This window comes from Carassius carassius, chromosome 25 (genome assembly GCF_963082965.1).
Source record: "Carassius carassius chromosome 25, fCarCar2.1, whole genome shotgun sequence".
Taxonomy (NCBI): Eukaryota; Metazoa; Chordata; class Actinopteri; order Cypriniformes; family Cyprinidae; genus Carassius; species Carassius carassius.
In genome coordinates this window covers 18,528,556-18,555,245 of record NC_081779.1, presented here as the reverse complement: position 1 = coordinate 18,555,245, position 26,690 = coordinate 18,528,556, and the positions used below count along the sequence as shown (strand labels likewise).

Sequence of the window (26,690 nt, the reverse complement as noted above, 5' to 3'; positions counted from 1 at the left end):
AAACGGTAAAAATCAAAGCTACAATGTTAAAACAATTATCCACCAACATATGCAATATGCATCTATTTAGTAAACACAGCACAGTACAGTGTGGACATGTCACTAAACAGGTACACAGCTACAGTACTGCAGATCAAATCTAAATTACATATTTCAAAACACATTCAAGTGTCTAGGCCAATATTGACTATCCTGCCTGCTCGATGGAGACACCAATAAAGCAAACAGACCAGACGAAAAGTTTCAGCAATGTATTTATACTTGCAAAAAGGAAAAACGCAGCCTGGTTCACAGACAAATCTGTAGTGATATGTCAGGGGTCACAGAGTTGACCCCAGTGGACAAAGCCACACCTTGAGCTGACCAGACTCATCAGAAAGCATAAAGAAACTTACCCGGAAACCTCCACAACGATCAGCCGCTCGAACGAGTTGATGTTTCCTGTTCTTTAAGCCTCAGCAGTGCAGTGTGTTGCTTCACCACCAAGATGCATCATCAACAAAAGACTTCAAAATCAAGACTACATTCATATTTATCACACAACTCCTCATGAACCTTGACTTAACCAGTGAGAAAGACAGAGAGATAAAGAAAGAGAGCGGAAACAGGCAGAGGAAGTAGGCGTTCATCACAAGAAGAGGAAACTGCTGGGCCAAAGTTACATGAAAAGGCGGTAAATTTCAAAGATGCAACGCAACTGAAGACACAAGGAGGAAACGGACCCATAGGCTCCTTGCTCGGCTTATCTGAGCGTGTCAGACAATAACAGAAAACATGGAGACACACTGATCGCTTGAGACAAAGCGATGATTTGGTGCATGCATTTAGAAGACAAATGATAAAAATAAGGCTGTTTGGTGATTAGGCCACAGGAAATAGTTTTCAAGCCACATAGGAATGTCTGTACAAGAAATTTTAAATGAATGAAATCTATTTTGACTTTTTTTTTTATAGTAACGGACAAATTTATATTATTCATTCTCATTGCTGTAATGTAAAGAATTTGTGACAAATCCCTTTGATACAGTAGTGACAACAATCCTAAGCCAACTTTTTTCCCATAAAAAAAAAAAATCACTAAAATATTCAAAACAAAAGCAAACAAAACAAAAGCAAACAAAAGAAAAAACAAAAAACAAAACAAAACACAACAAAACTGTACAGATCATCCAGAGGGTCCTGTATCCTTTTTTACAGATAAGGTGACCCTTAATCATACCCATATGAAACAATTGGCTGCACTTCACACTCAGCTGGGCCTTTCATAAACACTTCTGTGACTTGATTAGTAGAAATAAGCATGAATGCAGACCACTTCAGTGTGAAATTTCTCAAAGAACTCACGCTTCCGCTCTGATACATGTGCGGCCCAGATAAACAAAGCTGACACTAAGACACTGACTCACAGTGCCATGGTAACAAAATTAAAAAACAACCCATAAAGCAGAAAAATAACATGCTCAGTTTATGACTAGCTGGGCAGAATGACATTCACGGAAAGAGATGCCTGGTGCCACACATGAACAGCACTAATGATCAGTGTGCTAGTTGTCACAAGGGCACATTTTCAAGGATGAAAAAAAAGGATTACGAGCACAAGAGCTGCTGATTACAGCATGGGCCGGCCACTCTCATTTCCCCTATCTGTTCATCCTCTCACAATTTTGAGGAGCACGCTTGGTCGTTTCTGATGCAACAGCAGCAGCTGGGTAGTAAAATCAAGAGCTGCTTACATCTTGTTACCCATTTAAGGTTGGGGTGGATGAGAAGGTGCATATGTTGGTTCCACCCATTGTGGGCTCCTAGGGGCCGGCCGGCCCTGCTCTCACAGCTGTTGTGGTGGCTCTGGGTTCCCTCGAGCTATGAATAGAGATCAGTGGAGAGCTGGTCAATGAAAAATGTTAGGTCTGGCCTAGATTCATGCGTGGTCGGGTGCATCAAACCAGCACTGTTTAGACTGACTGGTAAAATTGGTCAAGGTCTTTGAGAGCAGCTAGAAAGAAAAAAAAGGAAGACAAATGAGGAGAAAGAAGGAGATCCACACATTTTTCTAAAAAATTAGCACATCTAAAATTAAACACTGACCTTCTTTTGGGGCCTTTACTGTGATAAATGAATGGCAGCTCCACTTACAACAATATAAAGTGCAATGTGTTCAGATGTTCTCTATTAAAAAAAAAGTAACATTCATTTACTCATTCATTGGTTTAATATGACTTACTTTCATCTGTGGAACATAAAAGGAGATATTCTGCAAAATGCTCATCATGCTCTTTTACAACATTTCAAATTACAACCCGCTGCTGTCAAAAATGAAATAAAAACACCATAAAACGGCTCCACAGCCCTGTTTGGACTGGACTAGTTTTCCAGGAGGTCATACTTTCCTAAGTTTATATTTTTGCCATTTTAATCCCATGAAAATCTGAAGTCTGTTTTCCCTCACACAACCATTGTGAAGATTCCAGAGCAAATGCCTACAGTTTTTCCGCAAACTCAAATGTCCTCTGAGAAATCGAATCCTGTCCAAATACAGGTGTCTGTGATTGCTGATACTGTATTATCACAACACGTGTTGCCATGTTTTTTTTTTTTTTAAATACAGACTAGGGATGACAAATCTCAATATAATATTGAACCATTCGGTAAAACATCAACGGTTCGATAAACGCTTATGAATTGCATTTATTTCTACAGTTTTGTATTTTATTTCTCCCTGAATAGGCTCTGTTTTTGCCTGTGGAGATGAGGAAACTCGTCCACGGTCATAACTTGATAGACAGTTTAAGCACTTGTATTGATCCATGGCGGGCTAACTGTATAGTTGCATCCCTGATACAGACAGCATCAAACGAAAAAAGTACAATGAAATTGAGTAGAGCCAAATAGTGGAAACTCCTAAGACAGGCCAAATTGATATTAGGATCAGGTAAAATCTTAATTTCTCTGCTCGGTTATGGGTTTATTATAAACAGCCACTTCTGTAAACTCATGTGAAGTTCATTTAAAAAGGTTTTTATAATAGATGATAATAATATGTATAAAAAAATGCATTAAAAGTTATATCATTACGATGCAGGCAATATATATTATATATAAACATTGGGTGAATTGTAACTCAGATCTGTTTTAGAAAGTCGGTACGGTCCAAATATGGCTCATATGACTTAAATATATTCATCAGTGAAATGTAAGCACACAAGCTTCTCATCTCACCTCAAATCAAAAGTCTCCTGACTAGAGAAACAAACACAGCTGACCTAGAAGCGATGTTCCCGTCTTGGTGGTCGAGGAGCCAGCTGTCTCCTTGGAGATGCATGTGTGATGTGCCATGTTCCAATTAGCCATTACTTGTTTTTAGTACCTAAACCCCAACTCAGGAGCAAAGAGATGCCCTACATGCTATACTGCCTCTGACAAACCTGATTAAGTCACCCAATCCAGCCCTGGGAGTTAGTTTGCCAAAAGCAGACATGGCTTGGTGGTACTTCTGAGCAGAGCTGCCAACCACCTTTGCACATGGAAACCTTGGTCTGGATTTATTCAGGCTCATCTCACTTTGGTAATTTTATCTATTTTGCTGCTTCCAAACAGCATTTAAATCAATTTGTTTTGTTAAAAATATATTTGAAATAATTTTTGCACATGATCAAATACCAAAACAGTTGTTAGTTGCAGCTCTTTAACCCATCCAAAGTACACACACACACCCGGAGCAGTATCTTTAATCTACATGGATAAACAGAGCTTTTGTCAGGGATCTGGGAAGGAGGACCCAATTGCAGTGAGAAGTTTTTTTTAGAGAGAGAATGTTTTATTGACAAGACAGACTGATACAAGCGGTGGTGAAGTGCACAACAGATACCACAACAGGAACACAATAAACAGAACAGTTAGGGAAGGCCACTGGGAAGGCTTCAGGAAACAACTGGCAGAATACTTGGGCAACAGAGGGGGCAGCAAGACCAGGCTGATAGAGAAGGCCACACAAGGCACCATAGAGCAGAGCTCAGACACTCGATGACCACTGACTCTGGAGACAGATGCCAGGCTGGTAGAACCTGGGTAGGACACATGGGGACAGGTCAGGAACTCGAACACAAGACTAGACAGGACAAAGCTCCACAAAAACACAATTTAAATCCAAGACAAAGAATATAAACCAAATGAACTAATAAAAGTAACAAAATAAGAAATTACCAATTTAACCAACTTAAGAGAATGATCAAACAAAACCAAGAATCAAGACTAGAAAACTAAATAAATATTACAAATGAAAGCAAAGGGCAAGAACAAACTAATTACTAAAACAAGGAGTAAGACAAGAACATAGAATCACAAGGACTAGCCAAAACAAGGGCACAAGACCAACCAGACAGGGATACATGGACACATGTTCAGCCACATCCACAAACAGAGGGGGTGAGAACGACAACCGACCAGCAAACACAAAAGTAAGGATGGCTGAAGCGAAACAGTCGTTCCGAAGCTTTGCGAGATCCCGAAGCGCAGATGTGTCGAAACACTGATCCGAAGCGTGATTCGAAACACCCATGTCACGTGACTATGACCAAACGAAGCCTCGAAGTGTTTCACTAATTGTTTCATCAGGTGTGGTCCGCCCAATCAGCGTTTGATTGGAACGGTCGGGAACAGACCACACAATCGCACATCTGTATAAAAGTGAAATAAACGCATTTTGACCTCGTGGGTTTTTGTGAGAGGAGTTTGACTTTGAAATAGCGGATTTTTGGTGATATAGTGACATAGTGCGATTTGATTAGTTATAGGCAATTTATACTTACATTTAAATTTACACAACACATTGACTGAGAGGCTAGAGACAGACAGAGTATACATATAGTGACACATTAATGGATACATAGATATAAATATATATAGACAGCTAGATTAATAGATAGATACATATATAGATAGATTACAGATACATATATAAATACATATATTATAGATAGATACATATATAGATTATAGATACATATATAAATACATATATTATAGATAGATACATATATAGATACATAGATTATAGATACATATCTAGATACATAGATTGATTCATATATAGATAGATAGATAGATAGACAGATAGACAGATAGATAGATAGATAGATAGATAGATAGATAGATAGATAGATAGATAGATAGATAGATAGATAGATAGATAGATATAGATTTGGATAGATAGATAAAATGGAAGCTCCCCAGAAGAGATGCCGTACATCTGTGGTGTGGGAGCATTTCCATTTAGAAACCCCAAATAAAGTGAGATGTGTGTATTGTGATCGGCAGCTAGCCTACTGCAACAATACATCATCCATGATGCGCCATTTGAGGAGCACTCATCCTGCCATTTTGCAGGGTGCAGAGGATGGCATTCCCCCTGTACCTAGGCCTGCTACTGACACTGCTGGGCCATCTAAGCAAGGTATGCATTGTTTGGGATATAATTATAATTGAAATATAATTACAACCTTTTGGGACACTGTTTATAAAGTTTATAAGTTATATAAAGCACTGATTATAAACACTGGAAGGTTTCCAAATAATGAACCAGTAGGCTATACTTTTAATAGATGTGCACTAATTGAAGCTGTATTTTTCCAATGTATTTGTCTGAAAGTATGTTTTGTCTTCTCTTTTAAAAGTCAGACAGAGGGAATTGGATGAGGCTCTTATAAACATGGTGGTGAAGGATCTGCAGCCCTTCACCATCGTGGACGATGAGGGATTCAGGGCATTTGTGAACAAGCTTGATCCAAGCTATGTCCTCCCATCCCGGAAGGTGCTTAAAATAATGGTCAGCGAAAAGTACAACAAAGCCAAGGAGAAGACAATGGAGGACCTACAAAAGGCCGAATTTGTTAGCCTTACAGCTTACATGTGGTCCTCCATTAATATGGATGGATATCTTGGTGTGACTTGCCATTACATAACACCAGAGGCAAAAATGGCAACTGTTGTACTGGGTGTAAGGAGGTTTTACCAAACCCACACAGCCCAGCATCTCATGGAGGCTAAAGCCTTGCTAATGGCTGAGTGGGGAATAACCTCCAAAGTTCAGTGCATAGTGACTGACAATGCATCTAACATGATCCTAAGTGCCCAGCTACTCCACCTTCGCCATGTCCCATGTTTTGCTCATACTTTAAATTTGATTGTGAAAAAGGCACTAGATCAAACCCCAGTCATCAATGAAATACGCCAGTGGCTGCTGCACTTTCCAACTTAAACAATGATACTGCTCCCCTGACAAGTATTGATTATGACATTATTGAACAATCATTGTCAATACTGCAACCATTCCAACTCGCAACAACAGAGATGTCAGAGGAAAAGAGAGTGTCTGCTTCAAAGCTTATACCACTGTACAGGATGTTGCAGCACAAGCTTGCACAGAAAAAAGGAAATGCAACGCAGGAATCAACTGTTCAATTAGGTAGGCCACAATGACCATACTACCCATGTGATTGGCCATAACTGTCATATTATTGTCATTATTATAAATATGTGTTTCTCCTGTTTTGGCTCATAGGCTCACATCTGCAAGAAGGTCTGCACTCCAGATGTGGAGGTTATGAGAGTTTTAGAGCCTTGGCACTGGCTACACTGCTGGACCCAAGGTTCAAAAATGTGGCATTTGGAAATGCTTCCAAAGCCCAGGAAGCTGAAAAGCATATGACACTGGAGTGTGCTTCACTGATGCGTTCAAACACAAATCCTGGTGAGCAGTTTCAGTCTGTGTTATGTTATGTAATCTGAATCATGTAATATAATATATCCTTCATATATGCCGTCAGTTTAGGATTTGTTACTAATTGCTGTTTTCATTTTTATTCAGACCCAGAAATGTCAACATCACACCCATCATCATCATCATCACCATCACCATCAACACCTGTAGAAACACAGGACAGTTTATGGGAACTTTTTGATACTCGCATCCATCAAACCAAGATGATACACAATGCTACAGCTGATGCCACAGTGGAAGTGAAAAAATACATCAACGATGCGTATTTGCCCAGAACTCAGGATCCACTAACTTACTGGAAAGAGAGAGCAGTAATCTTTCCTCATTTGTATGTCCTTGGAAAAAAATATCTTTGTATGCCAGCAACAAGTGTCCCTTGTGAGAGGATTTTTTCAAAGGCTGGAGAAATTATCTGTAAAAAAAGAAGTAGGCTAAGTCCTTCCACAGCAGATAAATTAATATTTTTGAATAAAAATCTCTAAAAAAGTGAGACATTGTGGCTTGATTTCTTTTATTAATATTCATTTTTCATGACCAAAATAACATTATGCACAGTGAGGAGCCTATAGGTTACAAGCTTCACATATTAGAACATTATAATAATAAAAAAACAACACTTTTTTTAATGGCTCGTCAAGGTTGTTTCAGATCAACACCTGCAAGTGACCACTAGGTGTCACCGTTGAGACGGGTGTCGGATTGATTCAAAGCCTCGAAACAATATGGCACATTTGGTTCAACTGTTTCATTGGTTCACGAGGCCTCGATTTTGCCATCACTACACAAAAGGGTAAGGTGCACTATAAATAGGGAGGAAAATACATGAGAGACAGGTGAGCACAATTAGACCAACTAGGGTAACAAGAGGGTGTGGTAAAGAGGAAACTAGGAGGAGGGGCTAAAGGAGCACATTGCTGAGAAAATGACTAACAAGGCCATGTGCTGACACTAGACACAAGAAACAAACAAAGTAACAGTGCAAAACCCTGACAACTTTTAAAAGAATACAGTAATAGTTGTACCCTGCTGCAAGATTATAGAAGACCTATATGTTTTTTACCTTAAAAAAGAAAAAAAATTTGCAGCTTTCCTTTAAAAGGCATCTTCTTTGCAGTTCCATTCCATGGTTAGATTTCCAAAGTGAAATCAAATAGCTCACTTAGGATGAAGTGAGCTAGGATGAAATGTTATTTCTCAATTGTAATATTCTAGGAAAGATTAGTTCTAACCATCCTGATCCCAGGGAATGACTAATGTCTAAATTTAAAGCAGCTCAAGCCGAGAGTCTGGTCACAGTGACATGTATTTGGCAGGTGAAGTGGTTTGTTTATAGGTCTAAGATGAGTGTCTTCTATCTAAAAGTGTCTTTACTGTTACAAAAGCGTTTGCGGATGACAGACAAGAGATGGAGGTGGGGAGAGCAAGATTCAGTCACTGGCTGTGTGACCTTCTGCTCACAGGCTCCTCAGCCCAGCAGGAAACACTCTAAACAGGTCAGACCTATGACAGCCTTCAAACATGAGATGCTGTTACCACATTCACTCACAGAGAAGGGAAAACACCCAAAAATCAAACTGCAAACTCAAACATCTCTCTCGCAGCCTACTTGCACCAAAAAAAAAAAACATGTATGATTATGAACAATGAATAGGATAAAGGGCAACCAATAATGTATTCTTTAGAAATACAAAGAAAAAACAAACAGTCACTGAATTCAAATAATCAACTGATAGATTTTAAAACAGATACCATTAAAAAATCTGGGGTCATAAGACTTTGTTTTTGAAAGAAATATGTGCTCACACCATACCATACCATACAAAAAAAAAATACAATAAAAACAAAAATACTGTGAAATATTATTACTTTAAAACAACTGTTTCTGACCTTGATGTTATTAAATACAATGTATTCCCTTGATGGCAAAGCTTAATTTTCCAGCAGCCATTAATCCTTCAGAAATCCCTCTAATATGCTGATTTGTTGCATAAGAAACATTTGTTATCAATATCAAAAACAGCCATGCTGCTTCAGGTGATGCATTTTCTTTTTTCAGGATTCTTTAACTAACAGAAATAGTAGAAAGCATTTGTGGGAAAGAGAAACATTTTGCATCATTAATTATAAATGTCCATTATACATATCTCTATTGTCTTTAATTTAATGCATCCTTGCTGAATAAAATTAGGCATATTTTACTGACCCTAAACTTTTGAACCATATTAAATGAAATAGCAGGGCCTGCAGCAAATTCAAACTGAACCAAATAGTAACACTTTTTATACAAAGTAAAAAAAGAAAGACGTCCACATGAGCAACTTGACAATCTATGATTATTATTTAAATTAACTGTAGAAAGTTGATTATTTTCATGAGTTATAGTTTCCTCAAGAATAGCTTTGGAGCATTAAGATGAACCACTTCTGGTAAGTCACTTTGTGCACACGTGCCAATGCACACAAACACTAAAAATCACCATGTTGACCAGCTCCCATCCCCACACCACATCCCACAAAGTGAACTGGAACATTTAAGTCCTCTTAAATCAACCCTCACCTCATTACACTGGTTTCTCTGGCTAAATTAAAACTAATTAGTAACGGTGGGATGGGATGAAAGAAATTCAAGCAATTTCCTCAAACATCGCCACAAGATCCTGGCCAGTGCTGCTCTTGGAACTGCTAGACGGCTAACAGGCATAGCAGGAAGATTAGAAGAGGCATCCAGAAGTCAGAGATGACCGAGAAGAAGCTCTGTGTCAGGAACCCAACATCAGCTACTAATTCAGCATCCAACAGAACTGGATCTCACAGTGATGACCGTAAATTTCACTGCAAGTGAAGCAAAGTGCAAACACAAAGTCAGATTACGTTGCCTCTAGTGTCGCCAAATGAAACTGAATTGCAGCAGTATCTTGCAATATAATAATAATAATAATAATAATAATAATAATAATAATAAAATCCTGTCACTTTTTAATTATTAAGCACTACTTTAATTTTTATACTTAATTTTACAAGACAATTTATATACAAAATAATTACTATTAGTGTTTATTTATTACATACATATTATTGTTATTCTTATAATTTTTTATCATTATTATGCAATACTTTCAGATTTATACGAAACAATATATTTATAGAATAATTAATTAGTATTTATTATCTACACACATTAACCTAATGTCATCCTAAACTTATTCTGATGTCTAAATAAATATATTTCTTTTTTTTTTACCATATTTTTGGGCATGTTCTTATCTAAAATTATAAAAGTTAGAAGTGTGCCATTAAATTTTACTTCCTCCCGCCTAGTGTTGTCAAAAGACCCAGTACTTCGGTACCAAGTCGGTACTAAAAAAATGAAAATGTCACGGTACCAGGTTTCTGTAAGTACCGGTGATACCGAGGACCCGTTCAAACCCGGTTCTGGATGCATACAGCGCTATGATTTCCGCGAAGCAGAAAACGCGGACGGAATCTCAAAATCCAGTCATGAAAATGAAACTTACATTTTAATATGGACAGTCACGGAATTTGTTAGCATAAATTAATCAAATCAAATCTCCATATGGACCAGTATCTGTAAATGTTAAGCCGCAAAAGTTGGTTGAAATCTGCATCCTGCATGTTCTGCGTGCATGTCTCTGTGTGAATGAATGAATGGTTTGTTTACTACATAGACTGAAGCGCATGACGCTTGCAATAATGAGGACATCACCAGAACTGTTCTGAGTAACTTCACAAGCATTTTACCGTTTCATTTGAGTAAAACCAGTGTCAATTTAAAGGTATTCACGGAAAACCGTCAAAACAGCCTCTACATTGCGAGTAAATCACTCGCATATGTGAATAAATTTTACTCAGAGCTAATGCACAAATGTCAATTTCATTGGCTGGCGCTCATCTTTTACCGTCCATGTTTTGATTTCAGCAAATCAGTTCGACCGAACGCAGACAACATGATTAATATTCATGAACCCAGCAGCTCATCAATCCATAGTGCATTGTGTATTGTTAGTATGGTAGTAGAATTAGTACTATTATTATTATCTTTTAATAATAATAATTATGATCTATTTTTTTTTTTTTTTTTTTTTACAGAAACCCTCAATGAACAAAAATATCTTAAGCATCACCACCAGTCTTAAGTTCAGATAAATGACAAATATGCATTCATTACAAATACATTTTTACATAAAGGCATTGTGCTAGAAATATTACTATTATTTTGTAAAATGTATGTTATACTGCTACTACTGTTAATTAAAAATTAATCACACAATATTTCTTCCATGTTTTAATTTTAATAGCAAATCCCCTTTATTTACCAAAAAATTAAAATTTCATAAATTAAAAGACAATTTAAATTTGGGTGAAACTTGTTTACTGTTTTCATAATTATATTACTTGTAGAAGAACTTTAAACACAATTGTAAATAAGTATAAAGAATGGCATTGGTTTTATTTTTAGTGTTAAAAAGTTTTTTTTTTTTAATTAGCATATTTTTGTGTTTTGCTTTGGTACCGAAATTGGTACAGAGAACCGTGGATTTTCACTGGTATCGGTACCGAATACTGAAATTTTGGTACCGTGACAACACTACACCTGCCATACATTCACTGTCAATATTACAATCTTATAATGAAATGATCTTGTAAATCTTAAAAGTTGCTATATTAATCTTTTTAGATATCATTTCAATATCTATAATCAAAATTCCTTCAAATATGAACTCATTATTCAATGTATGATCCCTGAAAAAAAAGCAATGCAAGCCACCTTAGCTTTTGTGATCTTTGATACATTAGTAGAAGCAAAATAAACAAATCCTTCAACCGATCACGTATTAGAGAAGAGCTATTGGATTACAATTAATGAACACATCTGTTCTCAGAAACAGGAACAGCCGTTGGGTGAATACAACGCTAAAAACATGCTGCTGACCTCTGCCTGTTGTAGGCATCACACAATGGTGGCCTCTGACCGTTTGACACCAGCTCTGACGGACAGACTCGGTTTGGGAAACCATGGGAACCGTGTTGATTTGTTTTAGTCTCTCACATGAAGATGGCCTCAGACCGAGGAAGAGGTGTGGGTCTCTCCAGGGATAAGCACAAAACCTTTATTTAGCAGCGACACAGGCGAACTGTTACAACCGCTGATGTATGTTAAACGCAGGCGATGTGCTGCGATGCCCTCAGGAGCACTTACCAGAGAGTGGGATGGAGTGGGCAGCATTGTTCATAAACTGTTCTTTCAGAAATAGTGAGCGCTATATAAAGTACTGAATTACACAAACACGTGGGTTATGAAACATGCTCTTCAATGAAAAACAAGCATTAGATAATCAAAGGAAAGGAGACCTTGTTCAACAATGCATCTCATTTTTCACTAACAATAAACTAAATAGCAACATGTACAATGAATGTGCAATATGGTATAACCATGGCATATATTACATTACATTTCTTGAACCCAATCAAGAGTTTGTTCAAATAGCAACTGAATTAGAAACGGTAATCAGGATGCTTGCTGTAGAAGAAGCAACTAATATATTAACAATTTTACAAGAAGATTAAACAGAATCACAGAAGAGACATATCTCTGATCATCTGCAATGCATTTGGACAGTTCCCAGAACAGGCATCCAAGACACAAGATTAAACAATTGTGGAAGTAAAACAAAATACTTTTTTCCAAGTCGGTTTTATGTTAACTTACAAAAGAAAAAGGAAGTGGAAGAACTTGTTTCCCCTGACATATAAATAAATGGGAGGATGGATCCACCATAAGTCAAGGCTTTATTTGTGTCTGTCGAGGTGGGAAATGACAACCCTCTCTATTCTCATCTGCTTGAGATCATAAATTCCCTTTTCTGAATTCCCACTCATAAAATTGTCAGAAACATGCCTAAAAATGATGCATCAAGCCAGCAATAGATAAACACAGCTATTCTGCTCTCTTGGAATGAATGAAACATTACAAACACTTTGGTCACATGATTCTCTGATCATCTTGAGTTCCTATGTGCACAATGAGAGGGATGTTTAAGAAAAAGCCCAATCCACTGACTGGAGACAAAATAAAATTAGGACAGGTTTCAGCATGAACTTCATTCATTCCCAATGAGCTACAAAACAAACTGTATTGTGTTTGTGTGTTGCTGGGTCTAGGAAAAGGTCTGAGTAAACACAATGCTGGAGCTATACAGTACACTTTGCCTGACTTTTACAAGAAAACCACACCACCAGAAACCAGACTAATCCAGTCCTCTCCAAACAGACACTCAAATCCAAAAATGTGTAAAAGGATCTAATTTCTAAATTGTTGTAGTTGTTCCACCAATAACTTTTCCATGAAGATTCAAGTTGCGAATGAATAATTCCGAATTATTCATCAATTTAATAATTGATTTAATTTTTCATTTTATATATATATATATATACACAAGAACCAATGATTTGCTCACAACTCAGCCATCATTACTTTACTGCAAGTTGTTTTCTACTTAAAAGTAATATTAACCAAATATTTAAAAAACAGCACAACTAGAAAAATGTATATTCTTTATATAAAATCCAATGACATTTCCATGACATAAAGTCAGCATCAAATCATGAATTCGCACCATCTATTTTCTAAATGCATCTTTTATTGATCTCATTGCAAAAGTTTCATCCATGCATATCATTTTGATGATATATATAGCCCTGCCCCTAAACTACTGCCTTTGGTTGATGTAAGGCCAAAGCTCCTTCAAATATAACAAAACTTTATGGATCATCTATAGTTGTCTTTGCATAACAAGCAGGGACACAAGACAGTATTTGAGTCTTACTTACTTCATTTTAGGGTTTGTCTTCATTACTCCCATTTTATCAAAAAACTCCTCCATTTGCACAAGTCTGAGGTTTCACTGATGTGTCTATCAGAGCAGGGATGCAATGATTCACCCCGGAGAAGAATCTCTAAAACACTTTAGATTGCTCTGCTCAGAAGATGATGAGAATTCTAGCAGTCAGCGTAATGTACAGCCAGACGAGAGGTGATTTCAGGACACGGACAACAGCAGGAGTCACAGACAACATGATAATAAACAGCAGTCAGACCAGCTCCCTTTCACACGGGATCATACCATGAATAATCAGTCATGCGATGTAAAGATTAATGATATCCGTCAGTTTGCTAATGGTGATGTGGGGGTTCCCATGCTCTTGGCTGAAGGGGTCTGTAAGCATGCATACTTGACATCTGCAGGCCGAACATACCCTGATCTGGTATGAATGAGGCCACTTACTTCCCCGCTGTTAATCTATAGTCTGCTGACAACTAAAAACCTTGCTGGCCAGATTCTAAATTTCAATTCTCTCTACTATCTTCTTGTCCCTATACATTGGTTCTCTCTTTCAACTGTGTAATAACTTAGAAAATGAAGAGCACATCTTTTCTCTTTTATTAACGTTTATAGCACAAACATTGCAAGACAAGCTGCATGTTCATAGTTACAAGTTTAATACAGCCTAAACCCTCAATATACCTGTAACAGTGATTCTTGCCTTGGCATAATAACACATGTGCAGAGCTAGCAGGAATAAGTCTGCAAACCCTACAAGGCCACTATGACAAAGCGAATTACATACTAAACTCAATGTGAGGGGTTACGTTTCTACCTATTTTAAGCCTGCAATTCTAGATCTTCAGCACTGAAAATATAGAGCAACATGTCACCACAATCCCCGATGGGTTAATTTATCCTGAATCTAGACCTGCACAAGTCTGGAACATTCTATGATTGATCTGATGCTATTTTTACGCGTCCCACTTCAAGGAACTGGTTCAAATACATGATCCACTTAAACACAAGTACAGAAGAAGTCTACGGGAAATGAGACTCGCTCTGTAAAACTACAAGGCATACCCCGATAATTTGACAAATTTCCCGCAACCATCCCACCATTAGTGGAAAATTTTTCTCAAGAGCAATGAAAATAAGCTCTCAGAGTTACACAAACAAAGTGTATAAGGGTCAAAAGCAAAGCTTTAACCTGCACTGAGCCTTAACTGACTGGATTTTCTGAAGATCTCAGGCCTGAAGAACTATCATTCAGCGGCAGTAAAGTTTAAGCTTCCATACCAAGCATTATGATATATATATACATAATTATCCCAAGCACTGTAATTTGGGCAATAATAGCGTGCTATGGAAACACTGTGCGCTGTGGGAGTGCTGGCATAGATCATTGTCTGCTGGGCTTCTAACCTTCAAAGCATCTTCCCTGCAGAGTGCAGCCGTTCTGTAGAGTCGCGGGGCTGTTCCTGAACCTGAGGTGCCAATGAACGGCTGTAGTCTTTAATGATCCGGTTGGTGCCAGTCGGAGGGGAGGGGAACAAAGAGACACTGTGCTTAACACACACACACAAAGCCAGCTGTCCCTTGCTCCTCCCAAATCCCCCAGCTGTATATGGACTTTCACCAACCATCCCCCCATCATCATGGACCGAGACCAAAAACAGCCCTGTTTGTACTGTCCATTTTCAGGATCTTCTCCTCAGTCAAATCGCCTTCACTGGAAACGCCCATTGCAATGCCAGCCTTCATTATGTGTGTGTGCCCACATGTGCTTTCATCTCCAGGCCTCAGCCCTACTCTACCCATTCATTGGGGTTTGCTTTGGGCTGTAATTTTTCTATGGTGGTACCGTTTACATCACTCAGGACGTCCTTTAATTGATGTAGTTCTATTATAGGCATGGGCATGGCTACCTTTTTTCCTTGTTGTTTAATTTTGGGACAATAACAAATAAGACTGTCTGTGATAAAGACGATGAAAAATCTAATTTAAAACACATATCAAGCTAAGGTGTGTTTACATGGACACTTTTTGCTTCCATCGGAATGAATTCATTCTGATTAACAAATCCGAACCTAGTGTTTACATGAACGGGAAATAAAGTGATCGGGGTCGATGTGCGCGTTTACATATCACAAGCTTTTGATCGGATTTACTCTTTTGACTTGCGCACACTGCATGAATATACATAGTTTCCGGCTGCTGTTTTAAAAAGCACACGTTATATTTATCTACTTCGAGTCCTTATTAGGCAACAACCAGCACATGAACTGTTGTGCTGCTTAACTTTACTTTAGCAAAAAAAAAAATATTAGTAAAAGTGCCTCTTCCCGCACTTAAAACTAGACGTCTGTTGATGAGAGTCTTAAACGAGGACTGGTGGGACGTGGTCGTGTTCCACTTCACATACACTGAGTGAAAGGGGAGATTTACGTACACTTAACCTAAAGGATTATTAGGAACACCTGTTCAATTTCTCATTAATGCAATTATCTAATCAACCAATCACATGGCAGTTGCTTCAATGCATTTAGGGGTGTGGTCCTGGTCAAGACAATCTCCTGAACTCCAAACTGAAAGTCAGAATGGGAAAGAAAGGTGATTTAAGCAATTTTGAGCGTGGCATGGTTGTTGGTGCCAGACGGGCCGGTCTGAGTATTTGACAATCTGCTCAGTTACTGGGATTTTCACGCACAACCATTTCTAGGGTTTACAAAGAATGGTGTGAAAAGGGAAAAAACATCCAGTATGCGGCAGTCCTGTGGGCGAAAATGCCTTGTTGATGGTAGAGGTCAGAGGAGAATGGGCCGATTGATTCAAGCAGATAGAAGAGCTACTTTGACTGAAATGGCCACTCGTTACAACTGAGGTATGCAGCAAAGCATTTGTGAAGCCACTACACGCACAACCTTGAGGTGGATGGGATACAACAGCAGAAGACCCCACCGGGTACCACTCATCTACACTACAAATAGGAAAAAGAGGCTACAATTTGCACAAGCTCACCAAAATTGGACAGTTGAAGACTGGAAAAATGTTGCCTGGTCTGATGAGTCTCGATTTCTGTTGAGATATTCAGATGGTAAAGTCAGAATTTGGCGTAAACAGAATAAGAACATGGATCCATCATGCCTTGTTACCACTGTGCAGGCTGGTGGTGGTGGTGTAATAGTGTGGGGGATGTTTTCTTGGCACACTTTAGACCCCTTAGTGCCAATTGGGCATTGCTTAAATGCCACGGCCTACCTGAGCATTGTTTCTGACCATGTCCATCCCTTTATGACCACCATGTACCCATCCTCTGATGGCTACTTCCAGCAGGATAATGCACCATGTCACAAAGCTCGAATCATTTCAAATTGGTTTCTTGAACATGACAATGAGTTCACTGTACTAAAATGGCCTCCACAGTCACCAGATCTCAACCCAATAGCTCGGATTACAAAAGGGATAAACCACCCCTTACAATCCGATTGAAATATTAGTCAGATCGAGACATTTTTATTCTGATTGTGCTTCTAGTCCTATTATGATCGGATTAGAAGGGTCCATGTAAATGCAGCTAATGTTATGTTGTGTAACAATAAAGGAAAAGCAATAACATTAATAAAATGCTTTACACCTTTCCTTGTTTTTTATAACCTATTTAAATGTATTTTTCAACGACAACACTTTTTATTTACACATATCATGAATTAATTCATAAATATCAACTGTTTGTGGTCAGTTGCACCACATGACATTTTACTACGTTCGATCCCTTCCTTGTCAAAACATTTATCTTACATCTGAAGAGACTTCACTAACAGTAATAAAGGTCTCTCTATGATATCATTTCCTTTTAGTTTTTGCATATTAGTTGCACTTAAAAAGTTTTTCAAATATTAAGTAGTGAAACAGTTTTGTTAAAATATATTTAAGTAACGATAAAAGACTCCGCCAAACTACTTAAAGTTTTCTTTCAATAATCTAATTCTTTATTGAGATTTTTTTGCTTCTTCATGATATCAGGACAGTTGTGTCTAGTGTTGTTATTATTAAAGTGTTAGTTCACCCAAAAATGAAAATTCTGTCAATAATTACTCACCCTCATGTCTTTCCAGACTCGTAAGTCCTTCGTTCATCTTCAGAACACAAATTAAAATATTTTTGATGAAATCCGAGAGCTTTCTGACCCTCCATAGACAGCTATGCAACTTAAACGTTCAAAGCCCAGAAAGGTTGTAAGGACATTGTTAAAATAGTTCATGTGACATCAGTGGTGCAACCTTAATGTTATGAAGCTATAAGAATACTTTTGGTGCACAAAGAAAACAAAAATAACAACTTTATTCAACAATTTCTTCTTTCATGGAAGAGAAGAAATTGCTGAATAAAGTAATTTCAATATTTTTGTTTTCTTTGTGCACAAAAAGTTTTCTCGTATCTTCATAACATTAAGGATTATGAATTATTTTAACTATATCCACACTACTGTTTTGGCCCTTGAACGTGTCCATTATGTTGATGTCTGTGGAGGGTCAGAAAGCACTCAGATTTCATCGAAAGTATCTTAATTTGTGTTATGAAGATGAAAGAAGGTCTTATGGGTTTGGAAAGAGTAAGTAATGACAATTTTCATGAGTGCACTATCCATTTAACTAAAACTAATAAAATTAGTTCTCTAATAAAATTAGTTTTCAGTAATTAAAGTAAAGCTAATTTGCTGGAATAAAATATAAATATAAAATTTAAAACTTAAACTTAAGAAATGCTGGCAGCCTTAAAAAATTAAATAAATAAATACATTTATATTGTTCTTTTTCTTATTATATTTTTTTATTAGCGTTGGCATTTTCACATATATATATATATATATATATATATAAATAAAGCCAAAGCTAATAAAAATAAGAAGAAGAAGAATATAAATAATACCAATAAGTAACAGTGGTTTTATCACCCTGACTTTTTTTTTTTTTACTTGAAGTCAAGCAAAAATCTTATCGTAACCCCCATGCTCCTCGTAGAAGAGATGTATTCAAATCAAAGCATTGTATGCATGAATAACATTTTTTGAACTGCAACTGACCTTTAAAAAAAAAAAAAAAAAAAAAAAGAGCATCTCATTATTGACACTTATCCAGTTGGTGAAGTGTGGCCTACAGTTTTTTTTTTAGGTGAACCAGAATGAATCAAACATGCATCTGAAAATGACCTTCCTCTGTCTGCCACGGTTCTCAAAATGCTGAAGATTCTCTTATTACACAGTTGTTCACATTAAATCCATTACATCAGCGATAAAAGGCATTCTCAGAGTCCTGTTCTGGCCATGGAGAGAGTAATAACCCTCTTGAATGTCATTATGATGCGATCAAACATCAAACAGGAAAGAACTAAACACTCATCTCTGGAAAAACATTCTACACGTCCGTTAGAGCAGGAAACAGACGAGCGCGTGTGCTGTAGCGGCACAGGAAGCTGCTCACCTGACTCTCTACTCTGATTTCTTCTCCGCTGATGACGGATGTTCGGTTTCTTTTGTTTTAGTTTTTTTGTTTTTCCCCCCAGAAACAGTGGCTCTTACAGGACTCATGAGTTCAGTCATGTAAACAAAAAACAGCAACAATAAAAAGCCTCAGTTGACTGTATTTAGTATATAGTGCCGTATTTAATAATTCAACATTAATAACTCATTTTATTTTATTTACACTGGACAGAGGTAGATTTCAGTGCTCACACACACACACACACACACACCCATAGGCGTAATGGTTTTTATACTGTACAAACTGTATATTCTATGGCCCTACACCAACCCTACACCTAACCCTAACTCTCACAGGAAACTTTGTGCATTTTTACTTTCTCAAAAAAACTAATTCTGTATGATTTATAAGCGTTTGAAAAATGGGGACATGTGTTATGTCCTCATAAGTCACCCTCTACTTGTAATACCTGTGTCATACCCATGTCATTATACAGAGTTGTGTCCTGATATGTCACAAAAACAAGAGCACACACACACACGTGCGCGCCTTGAAGAAATTGGCCTGTCAGGGGTCAGACACTGTGACGATGTCTACAGCAGGTGGTCAGCAGACAGATGCACTGCCTGCCAGAGTTCAAAGCAGCCTGACAGAGACTGAAACAAATGGAGAAGAGTGAGAGAGGAAAAGAGAAACAGCAGAACAGTAGTGAAGAAAATCACCTGCAGAACATTCCTCGCAGAACAGTAGCACAGGTCAACCATGTTTTTCAGAGGAGACATTCCAGCACAGCCAAAAAAAAAAAAAAACTACAAAAAACCCTCTTAAAGCCAGGGAGTGGTTTAACACAGCTACCAGCTTTATCCTCACATATGGGCAGCACTAGACACCCACCAGCAGGTTCCTGGACCATTTCAAAAGAAGGAAAAATACACTGTGAATTAATATTTAGATGATTTCAGGTAGATTTTATTGTTTGTTTTTGGTTGAAGAAAAACACTCTGCTTATAAGATATAAGCTTTGTCATGAGTTTGGTAGCATTCCGGCTATAAATGAAAGGCTGTGCTGTTTTTATTTTCAAAGTCAACTTCTGTCAACCAATCAGACGTAAACATAAAAAAAGTTTATACTACTTGAAAAAATACCACTGTTATTATTATTATTATTAACAACAACAATAACATCATAAACAATGATTCTTAATCTTATCAAATATTTTCAAATATTCTTGAATATTTTAATTAAATAAATAAATTACAATTAATAACATTAATTTAATTAAATAATTGACAATTATTTTTTAAGTATTTGTAAATATTTTTAATTCAATTAAGAGAGTGAACAGTGGCTCTGACATGTTCTTGTTCAACAGATGCATAGACTGCGTAATTCTTTAGACAAATAGCAGAACAGAGCCTTTTGTTTTATTGAATTACGGACCACACTGGAATAGTGATTTCACATATATAACCACAGAAATCATCCCCCTAAGCGAACAAAAGTTCTTCTGTAAACTTCTGTAAAACACTGCACATTTGACTGTATTTATACTGTAGTGTGCACTCATGACTCTCTACAGTGTTTTACTGTCTGCAGCTTCATTTGTTTACACAGACACCCGCTGTTTACTTCTGCACATTCACAATCAATTTAAAAGGGTTTCATCATATCTGATACTCCATGCACTCCAACAGTGAATAAAAAAATCCTTGCTAGCACATTACAGTCCCCTAGATCTTTATACACAAAAGCTTTTAAAGTCAAAGCCAGGCAGCGATGACAAATTCAGTCTCCACTGTATGGGTCTACCCTCCTCAAATTGCAGCCTGTGCCTTTTGTGACAGTATCACACTGCACTTGATTCTGGTGAAACACAAATGTTTTTGATGAATCAGCCGTCTTTAAATGAAACCTTGTGAAGGATAAAAAGAGAAGCGTACTGTCTATCCGCTAGACACATATATCTCATGTCTGACACACCCAGCACAAACATCTCTACTGAGGCTTGATGTAATTAGTCATAATGATGCTCATCAACAGGAAGAAAGCCAAAATGGGGGTGCAATGTTTTCCTCTTTATGCAAAGCAACACTCTTGGAAAGGCATGCGATGCTGTTAGACCTCACTGGACCTAAGAGAGAACAAGAGTCGACCTAGAGCTCTGATGACAGCAGTGCTCCCAGCATCCTGTCCAGACTTTCACTTCCTCTTCCTCTCATCCTTATGTCATACATGTACATGCATGAATTTTCAGATTTATCCAAGGCGTATAAGGAAAAGAAAAATGTTTTAGCTTCAATACACATCGAGTTCTTAGAAATGTACTCGGTTTCATTTGGTTTTACAGCATTTTGAAGAAACGTCTTCATTTAATGAATCTTAATCTAAACTCAAAATCTGAAACGTTTGTAATATACACTGCTTGTAATATACTGCTATAATATACTTCCGGTATCACAAAAATAAATTAATAGTTTATTTAAAATTTATTGATATGTAATTTAACATTTACCTTCATTTTATAATTTAATATAATATTCAATTTAATATTTAATTACATTTTTTATTATATTAAAGTTAATTTAAATGAAAGATGCGGTGATAACTGACATTTCAAAACATTAAACATTATTTTTTATATATTCATTATAAATTAATATGTTTATAGAGCTTTTTTATTTTTTAACAGCACATTAAATTTTACAACCTGACTAAGCTTGGCATGAGGCTTTTTTCTTCAGCTGTTTCACTTTTTGACTCCCCAAAAAGATGAAAATTATTTTTTAAACAGGCATTGAAAACACTGATCAGCATATGAGTAGTTCAAGTCATTGTTTTTCTGAATGGTATTTAAATCCATCTTGAAACATAAATGAATAGAACCAGACAAAAATAAAAAATAAAATAAAAAACAGCATCATGTCATTTACCAATTCCCATTTATCTCAACAACAGTTACTCAGCTAATAACTAGTCGATTTTAAATACATGCGGTTTTGCACTCGACCTGCCTCTCTCTTCATTTATTTTCTCTGACTCACACTGAGCTCACGGTCTGACCTGAAGCAGAAAACCACAGATGATGGTGCAGGTCTGTATGTGTTTACAGAGAGCCAGTGAATCAGCACTCCGGCAAACACAGCGAATCCAACGGCTCACAACAGGAACAAGACAAATCTCAACCCATGATGAAGTCCTAGAAAAGTGGATCAAGATGTGGGTCATTATTAGTGCCCAATTTCAAAACTGCAGAATCCACGTGGAGAGGATCAAATCTGGATTTGTGTTGATCCCTACACATGCTCAAACACTGTTAACATGGCCATCCCAGACCTCTTGCTCTTTTAATGGCCTACGTCTTGGCTAAGTGATGAAATGGCATGATAACAGCATCAGTATGCAGTCTAACACGCACGCCAGAAGGAGAGAGGGAGCTGCCACATGTGGCAGCCTTCCAAGAGAGAAGGCTTTTACTGCAAGCGCACAGCTGGGACGACCGTAAGCATGCAGCTGCGATGACCTGAGGCTCACAAAGTCTATCTGTGCCCGCTCAGAGAAAACAGACTGTGCCAAATCAGTACCAGCAGGACCAGTTCCACCAAATGTTAGTACATACAAGCAACGCTGCTGAATCACTGGCTTCCCGAGAGCACAGGTGCGAGGAAAAGCTTCAAATCCCGCTTATTGTTGGCTCAGTCTAAAAATGAAGCCCAACCCAGTCACTGAGGATGTTTAGACAAAAGTAAAACCATAGTGCAAACACAAGAGACTGGACCTATTTTAACAGAAATGGAATAAGAGAGCGGTCTCAACAAAGCTTTCTAATGACCTGGTTTTGGTCTCACATTGATATTCATCATCCGAAGCAGGGAAGTAACAGAACAGTTTCAACAGCAACAACAACATCGCAGATTCTCTTTACGCTTCCACTGACACTTATTAGGCGACTTTAACACCTTCATTTAAACCTGTCTGCATCTGTAATTAATGTATTGCCAGAAGCAATAATTACATGCACTGCAACATTATCTACTAAACCAGGAAACTGATCTTGCCAGGCTTTGCTGGAGGGATGTGGTGTTGATGCCCATCAGATGATATCTGGTGCAGTAAGAAACATTAGCAAAAGAAATCTGGTTTTATGCAGATGTTTATTGTTTGGAAACAGTTCAAACTAATTCTTATTAGCACAGCAGTTCATCTTAAAGTCAGTACATAAGCACTTCACCTAAACACACACACACTAAACTATTCCTTTATGAAGTATGAATATAATTTCTCTTTACGAAGATGCAGTATGGCACTCATAAATGGGCAAAGAAATCAAGCACGAATCCGACCATATAAGTCTTTTATAATGAGGCCCCAGATTCTATTGCCAGATAAAATGATAAAAGACATTTTATTTATTCATTCATGTTTTTAATATGTTTTAAATGACAGATAATTTTCACATACAGTAGCAACCTCTGACGCATGTGGCTTTTTCCAGTTTCTACGTGCAATAGATTTTCTATGTGACCACACTGAAGATGCAATGGAAGACAAAGACAAAGATCCTCACTCTTATTTTGGTGGCAAGAAGGATAAGAGAAGACAGTGACGAACACATCAGACAAGGAACAGTTGAGAATCCCTTGAGTAAGTGAGTTTAGATGTGAGATAAGGGGGCTGGGTGGTGTGAAGGATATAAAGTGAGGGAAAAAGGGAGGAACGTAAAACATAGAGAGAGAGGGAATCACTTGCAATCAAGAACTCACAATAAATTGGCAAGGTTGCACTCAGAGGTGAGAGACTGAGAAACTGCAGAAAGAAATTAAAATATACATGCCGCACATTTCAATGAGCCGCTACACAGCAACTCCTTAAACTTCTGACTCTTTTAGAAAACTCATCTGATCTCAGTTACTGCCTCCACTGCACGACAGAGACAATGATAAACCCCCTGACTTCAACTCAGAACTGAAGACAATGAAAAGCAGAAGCATTTCTTACTTGACTAAAGATTCCACCCTCATGAGTTCAGCAGGATGCAAAAACCTTAAAGAAAGTAAAACCACATGAAAGTAGTGCACACATTTATCAAACAACTGTGGCCTAGCAGTGCAAGCTCTGAAACATTGTGCCACAGTGCTCATTTGGGCTTGGTGGATTCTAGTCTAGCTTGCAACATTTACTAATATGCTTCCATGCTCTTTCAATCCTGTCCTATTTCTCACTTTCTATATATAGCAAAACATGCATTTGACATCAGTGTTGTGATGTGACTCAATTATTTCTGGCCCAGAAAACATACATGCTGTTAACATGCACTGGACATGCTTACATCTCAAAAGACCAACAGTGCATGCATGTGATTTTAAGGACCAATGGGGCACTGAGCTCACACTTGCCTTCAGACACAAAAGTGACTCAACGACATGTGGATAAGAGAGGTAGACTGTCACTACAACAAAACACATTCTCATCTGGACTCCACAAGACCAGCATGCATCTGAACTAAAAAGTCAAGGAAATATAAGCATGAGAAAAAGATGAAGACTTTGAGCTTCTGATAGATTTTTTTTTTATATGAAAAGGAACAAACTATTTTGTTCCCAGAGGGCAAGTTTCTACTACTTGCAGATGTCACTTCTTCCTAGATTTTGACACACTTTCCTAACTATTTTGAATATACCACAAGATATAAATACAATACATTGGTGTATCAAGAGTCCTACTGGTATTTCAACATTCTCAAATAGAACTGCAACAACTAACTGGTATAATTGATTATTAAAAAAAAATAGTTAGAAACAAATGTCAGAAATTGCTTAGGCATGTCAGTGATATCTATAACTACAATTTAACTGAAATAACATCAGTTTAGAGTCATCTTAATAAAAAAGCCATACACAAATTTCTTTCATATACATTTTACAGTCTTAAGCAAGATAAATGCATAGTTTAATTCAAATATGGCTTATATATAAAAAGAAAATACAGTTAGCCTTATTTATTCCATTAATCGAATCACTATCGATTATTAGCATTAATCTAAGCATTTAAAGGGACATCTCAACCCCCCCCCCCCCCCCCCAAAAATTCAGCCAACAGCAGATTCAACATCAGGCGAATCGGTAATGCGAAATAAATCGTACAAACCTGAAGCGGCGAGGCGACTTTTCCTGCTTCTAGAGATTGATGTTTGGGAGTTTGTTGCAGTCGCTCACTCCCTCCCCTTCTCTAGCGCACTAGATAGATAGTGCTGATGTTGTTTTCACTTCCTCTTTCCTCCTCCTACCGGCCTCCTACCGGCTCATGATTGGCTCCGCCGCTTCAGGCGTCCACCAATCACAGCACAGTAAGCGCATCTTTCAGTCTAGTCGAGTTGATATCTTGATTGTGGTGTTGTTGCTTCTTGATATAAAATATTTTTATTTAATTACGTTAATAAGACATATAGGGACTCCCATAACGTTAGAATTACTCTGGAACATATATTTCATTAAAAACAGTCATATTACTACATTTTAGGCTTTAGGTAGAAAATAGTTAATAGTTTGAATTATTAAAATGTTATATAAATAAATTTTAATTACTAATTAATTAATTAATTAATTTTAAATACTGTGTTAACCTAACTGAGACTTGTTATAACACTTATATATCATTGCTCTTTTTGTTGTTTTTGATTGCTTCCACTGTCCTCATCTGTAAGTCGCTTTGGATAAAAGCGTCTGCTAAATGAATAAATGTAAATGTAATTAAAATAATTAATTTAACTCTTAAAATTAAGAGATTTAATTAAGAAATTAAGTTCTACGTTTTAAATATCCCTCGAACTTAAAGGGGGGGGGGGGGGGGTACAATGGTGTTTCATGTATTCAGAGTTGTTCACAGTTAAAGAGATGGATTCTCATGCTAAACATGGCCAAAGTTTTAAAAAAAAATTTAGAAGAATGACTGAGAATTTCTATGTAGAAATTGTTAGAGAACGCCTCCAAATAAGTGAGTTTTTGGATGAACCCAGCGTTATATGAACAGTGGATGCAGTTTGTTTTTCCGGGGCAGTAACGGAGTGTATCAAGTGCGTTTGTGTGTTCTGGTCATTTGAGGGACGAATGTTTTATAAACATAAATTAATAATTTTCATTGAATAAAAAAAAATTGTAAGTAGCTGCTTAATGTCTGCTAAATTTACTTTAAAAAAGGCTATAAATAATTAATGATTTTCTGGAATGGAGGTTCAAAAAAATTATTGAATAAATAAATTGTTGTCTATGTCTTTTTAACTCTTCATTTATTCATAAATAAATTGATTTTTTTGTTGTTACAAGAGTATATTAAATATTTATATACTTAAGTATTTTTCAAAAACTTTCATTAACACCAGCAAACCTTTTTCTAGAGAAGAAGAAAACTGGATTGAACCAGAAAATCATTGCCTGGCCATTAGTCTTCAGAGCATACTTGGCATTTTGTAAATATCAGTCCATCAGACCTCAAAATCCTCACAATGTCCACCCACAGACGGCAATAGATTATCTGTCCCACACAAGCTAATACATTAACCATCCCATGCGGACATCATTTGATTACTTCATTTTG

At 37.2% G+C, this 26,690-nt stretch overlaps 1 protein-coding gene across 7 annotated transcripts in view; it reads right to left on the bottom strand.

The window, feature by feature from the left end:
- Positions 1 to 25,369, bottom strand: part of LOC132104335 (engulfment and cell motility protein 1-like) — a 97,716-nt gene extending 72,347 nt beyond the window's left edge. For 2 of the 7 annotated variants that reach the window (XM_059509740.1, XM_059509744.1), the window contains exon 1: positions 396 to 607. The gene's annotated coding sequence lies outside the window, so the exon portion shown is untranslated. Of the gene's footprint in view, positions 1 to 395; positions 608 to 19,099; positions 19,125 to 22,160; positions 22,297 to 25,244 lie in introns of those variants that run through there. The other 5 variants (XM_059509745.1, XM_059509747.1, XM_059509742.1 and 2 more) reach the window with 4 other exon arrangements.
- Between the last annotated feature and the right edge of the window lie 1,321 nt (positions 25,370 to 26,690).